This window comes from Rhododendron vialii, chromosome 4a, assembly GCF_030253575.1.
Source record: "Rhododendron vialii isolate Sample 1 chromosome 4a, ASM3025357v1".
In the NCBI taxonomy this organism is placed as follows: domain Eukaryota; kingdom Viridiplantae; phylum Streptophyta; class Magnoliopsida; order Ericales; family Ericaceae; genus Rhododendron; species Rhododendron vialii.
The window spans coordinates 18,954,094-18,959,886 of NC_080560.1; positions in this window are offsets into that span (position 1 = coordinate 18,954,094).

Here is a 5,793-nt window from a genome sequence, read left to right on the forward strand (position 1 = left end):
AAATAAGGTTGATTCTTTATTTGATAAAGAATCCTGTAAATGGGCTCTTTCCAAACCGTGTTTATGGAAAAGAATGACTTGGGATCCGGGGCTTGTTTATCTTTGTACTGCTCTTTCTTCGCCTGCCCATAATATTTTCTTTCACGATAAGTTTTGGGCTCTGGCTTGTCAGCTTTCTTTATAGGTCCCTTTACTTGCTCGGCGGCCAACTTACCATCCTCTCGTAGGATGTCATCCTCGTTCCTGGCGTGCTGCTCAATTTTCTCCATCAATTTTGCCAATGTCTGCACGGGACTCATGTTTAGAGACTTACGCAGTTTCCCCCGAACAGGTAAGCCTGTTTTGAACGTGGCTATTGCGTATTCTTCACTACATCATTCAATCTCGTTGAAGGTTTCCCAGTACTTCTTTGCATAAGTCCTAATCGGCTCGTCCTCTCCTTGTTTCATAAAAGAAAGACTCTCAAAGGTTTTGGGAGCTTTCTTGCTCGTCAAAAACCGTGCAGTGAATTCCTCGGCCAATTGCACCCATGTTCGGATGGAGCGTGAGCCCAATCTGTGGAACCAGGACAAAGCAACCTTCCCTAAACTCGACGGGAACATTTTGCACATGATTGCATCATCTCCTTCATGCATAAACATCGCTTGCTGGTAATGCTGTATATGGGCCACGGGATCAGCATCTGTCTCGTAGAGGATGAATGTTCCGTGTTTTACCCTGGTCGGCAATCTAGCCTCCTGTAACTTTTTTGCAAAAGGGGAGGATGCTATATTCTGAAGTGCTTTCCGTGCTGCTTCCCGTACAGTCATGGCTTCATCCTCTGGTCCTTTCTTGGATCTAATTCTTTCCCAATCGGAATCAGGTCTCTCGTACCTGTCCCTATGATGTTTCCTACTCCCTTCCTCCTCGGGGGTAGAGCTTCGACCTCTGCTTCTCCTCTTTCTCGGAGATACCCTCCTTCGCTCAGGTGTTCGGATGTTGCTCCTTCCTTTTCGTGGAGAAGCTTTATGTCGCCTTGGGGTCAGACTTCTGCTTCTGCTCATCCTTCCTCGTGAAGGAGCCTTTTGGTACTGTACCAAAGCGTATTCACTGCCTCTAGAATTTCTTCGAGATAGTCCAGAGTCCTCCGGATGTTCTCTGATTCTCTCTAGTTCTCTGATTTCATGTTCTCGTTTTTTGATCAAACGAGCATACTCCTCAATCTCTTATCTCTTCTTATCAAGAACGTCTTCGCTACAGTATACACTTCTGGAGTGTGCAATCGATTCATCCCCTCGATGGGATTTAGTCCTTCTCGTGGACTTCAATGCCGTCTCTCCATCTCTATTTTTGGGGTTGCCATGGATAGTAAGGGGGTGGCCCTTACTCGTGGTCCTCTTGTGTCCTCCTTCGGGCTTTCTCGGAGCCCCGGGTGGAGACTTATCCCCTCCTCCAACTAACACATCCTTTGGGTCGTGTGGCGTTGCTGGATCTACTTCCACCATGGTCGTATTTCAAAGGGAACTCTTTCGTTTCCCACAGACGGCGCCAATTGTAGGTGGACAAATTCAAGTAGTGCTCTGAATAGCACTGGAATACAGCGGCTTCACGTGCCTCTTGAACGTAACCCTAATTTGTCAATGAAACCCTTGTCCTGCAAAACAGACAAGGAGTGAGTGCACCTTTGCCTCTCGTGGCAAAGGCCCTCCGATGCCTTTGTTAGTATCACGTACTAGCAATCAAACCCTAATTATCAGTAGGAAAGCAATAAGAATGCAGTGTATTGCGTACCTTTTGCCTCTAGGTTTACCTCATATTTATAGATTTGCGTATGCTTGCTGGCCAAGCATCCGTGTTGCCCTAGGATTCCTAACTCATATGGGAAACCCAGGATATCAAGGATTCTCGTTTCCTTTATTAGTTTATTTCCTTAATCCTTGTAGGACTCTTTCCATAACAAGCCGAACATCCCATACTCGTTGGGTATCTTTCTTAGATCCTATATTCTTGGGATCTCATCCTTTAACGGAATACCAGTGATTCTGGACCCTTCTAGAATGTTCCCTTCAATAGGACTTCTCTCTTTGTTCGGCCATCTCATGGCCGAACAGACGGCCTGGACCAGTTACTTCACATGTAACTGGTCCTTAAGAAACAATGGAGACCATATGCTCTCCTCCTGTTCGGCTCTTTGCCGAACAATGTATCTGAACAGTGGCATCACATGTCACTTTCCTTGTATTTGGTCCAATAACGTCTCGTGTTATTGCACCGAGAATCGTGCAACCTCTCTGGACCATTGACTTCTCATGTCACTGGTCCATAGCGTGTTGACCTTTTTTTTGGACCGAGCTCGGGCTCGTTTTGTACCTGTTCGGGAATACCTCCCTACAATACACACAATGGGCTACCAAGTCCGGCCACATTGCGGTTTCAAAACACATCTCATCATTATCCACACCCTAGGTGTCATGTTTCTACTTTCTCGGTTCTCGTGTCTCTTCATGCAAAGACTCTGCGGTAGGACAAAAGTAAGCATGAGACATTCTAACAAGATCATCCAATTCTATATTACTTATCACGCTCAATCACCACTTATAGCATAACGCCACATGTACGGACGCCCTTGGAGTGTATTACTTATGCTTTATTCAAAGCACAATGCCACATGTACGGACGCCCTTGGAGTGAAATCACTTATGCTTTATCACACCACAAGTAATACAAGCAACTCATAAATGCATGCTCATAATCATTTTAAAGATCAAAATATGAATACTTGGATTTACATGGTAAATAACCTATGTATTCATCGAGTAAATATGGTACCTACATTATACTTAGGAATAGGGATAAGGAATTCCTACTTATACGTTGAGTTAGTGGACAAGGGACTCTACCTTACTTCTTGGCGGTAGTTGGCTACGAAGATTTGGTTGGCTATCGGACGGAGTAACTTCCTATGGTATGCCTTCGAGAGCTTTGAAAGAGAATGGTTTCTCTCGAAACTTGTACTTGACTAACACTACTCTACTTTATGGATCGAAGGGTGGTCGGGTGGCGGTTTAGTGGCGGTCTTGGATGAGTTTCTTGAAGAACTCAAGAACACTCAAGAACAAAGTAAGAACAAACTAGAACAAAGAAAGAACAAGATTTTTCTAGAGAGAGAAGTTGCTAGGTGAAGGTGTGAGTTGAATGCTTGGAATGACTTGCTATTTATAGGCAAAACCTTGGCTCCCTCTCCTCTCACAAGGCCGCCCCCCCCCCCCCCCCCCTCTCTCCATACTTCAAATTTTGACATTTGTCATGTAATCATGGAAGATCAAAGGCTAAATGGTAGGCTTGCATGGCTAAGATTTGTATTTAGGATGGTTATGGAAGATTTGTTTGGAAAGAAGGAGACAATGGTACAAGATTTGGTTTTAAACAAATCATAGAAGTACAATGGAGAGTTAAGTTTGGCTAGTAAGAAGATTTACCCAAGGATTTGAAGTACCAAGAAGATCAAAGATCAAAGATCAAGGTACACATCAAATCCCTTCTCTCTCTCTCTCCGTCTCTCTCCTCTCTCGGCTCTCTCTCTCCTCTCCCTCTCTCTCGGCCTCTCTCTCTTCTTTCTCTCTCTCGGCCTCTCTCTCCTCTCTCTCGGCCTCTCTCTCCTCTCTCTCTCTCTCTCTCTCTCTCCTAGTACACTACATATATATATATATGCATAATAATAATATAAAAGTACAAAGTACAAGATTCACAAAATCAAATATCCAATAAAGAATTACAATTAGGCACATGTTTGTTTAAACAAATAGACTAGTGTACTAATGTACTCTAGGAAGATCAACTCCCCAATAAATTAATCCAATTGGGTACAAAACCCCCAATATAAAATAATAAACGAATACTTAGGAGAATCTTAGTCCTTAAAGGCTACTAAGGCTAATAAGTACTTTCATAATAAAATATTGGTACATCATCCCATGGGATTTTTAGGAAAAGACTAGTTTATTAAAACCCTTGTACTTAGAAGAAGAATAACCCTATTACCCAATGGATAATAAATCCCCTAACTTTTATTATCCAATGGACAATAGTAACTAGGAAACTTTTATTTTAAAATAATCAAAGTCCTTTAAAGCATGTGGCAAAAGCCCTATATTTAAATATGGGTATGGTACCAAGTACCCCAATTAAATAATAGGCTAGGATTCTCCCCATTAGTTTATAATAGAGTACAAGTACTAGTTTAATATATAAAGTACTTTGGAAATCTAGGGTTTAGATATACCCCAATAGTTTAATGCATAAAAGTACATGGAAATCCAAATCTTGATTATTAAAATAAAACCTTGTACTTGGTAGGAAGATTAAGGCTATTACCCAATGAATAATAATTTTCCTAGCGGGTAAAGACCAAAGGATAAAAGAAGTACAAGTACTTTTATACTTAAAATAAAATTTTGAAAAGACTACATGTACTTTTAGTCAAATATTATAATGAAAAGCTTATTGTCCAATGGACAAAAATTATCCTAACCATTATGGACCAATGGGTAAAGGATAAAGGTTCAAAAGGTTCATCTAGTAACTAGGTGAGTTGGTTGCTCGGTTCCTCCAAGTAGTCGGTTAGAAACTAACCAAATTGGTCAAGTAGGGTTTCTAGTTGAGACCAAAATTTAACTACGACGAAAATTAACAAGAAATCATATAGCTACTCAAAGAGAAAATAAGTAATTCAAATAAAATTCAAATATTGAAAGAAATTTTTATTGACCAAAATTCAGGGGCGTTACAGAACTGGCAACCCTACTAGCCATGTCCGTCATGTTATAACCACCCTGAAGCCGATGGGCTTGACTGATGAACTTATTGCTCAACTATTTCAAAGAACTCTCACTGGAAGCGCTCTCGATTGGTTTCTCACTTTGGAGTTTGTGCATTATCAAACTTGGCTAGAGATCGCCAATGCTTTTGTTAAGCAATATGCATACAGTATACAAATTGAGCTAACCACCTGAGATTTGGAGATGACCAAGCAAGAGTCTAACGAAGACTTTGCTACCTTCGTGGCTAGATGGAGAGAGAAAGCCGCTAAGATGAAAAAACGTCCCTTTAAGGAAGATCAAGTAAGGATAGTTGTCAAAAATCGGTAGCCCAAGTATCTCAGGCATATCTACACTCAGGTCATCACCGAGTTCAAATGCCTGCATGCTACTGGGGTACAAATTGAAGAAAGAATCAAGTTGGGACTCATTGAAAAGAAGAAGCTCCTCAACCCGAGAAAATCTTCCCTACTCGTATTTCTCATTGACCCAGCTTTTCCACAAGACCCTTTCCAAGCTAGCTCTTCCCGAAACTCAAATCGCCCTTGCGGCAACTTTGACCCACTCTATATGACCTCATCCTAAGCCTAACCATTATGAGCAGTCAAGGGCATTTAAAGCCTTTGAATAACCCACCACCTCACGGTCCAAACTATGATGCCAACAAACAATTGTAGACAACCCAATTTAAACCTATTAAAAACCCTTGATTTGTGGCTTTTTGGCCTCCCGATGATGAATTTGGGAACAATGTATGCCTCGGTTACGGTGAACCTTGCTTCTTGAGTTCTTCAAAAAATCAATTTTAATCCAAATAATTGAGTCCCAAGCGCTCAGGATCATTCCCAAGCGCTCAGGACTTATCTTCAAAAAACTCAGATTTTGACTCATTCCTGAGCGCTCAGAGCTCCTGAGTGCTCAGGTCAACAGATTTTCCATGTGAATTTGAATTTCCAGCTTTTTTCAGAGCTCTGAGCGCTTAGGTCAACAGATTTTC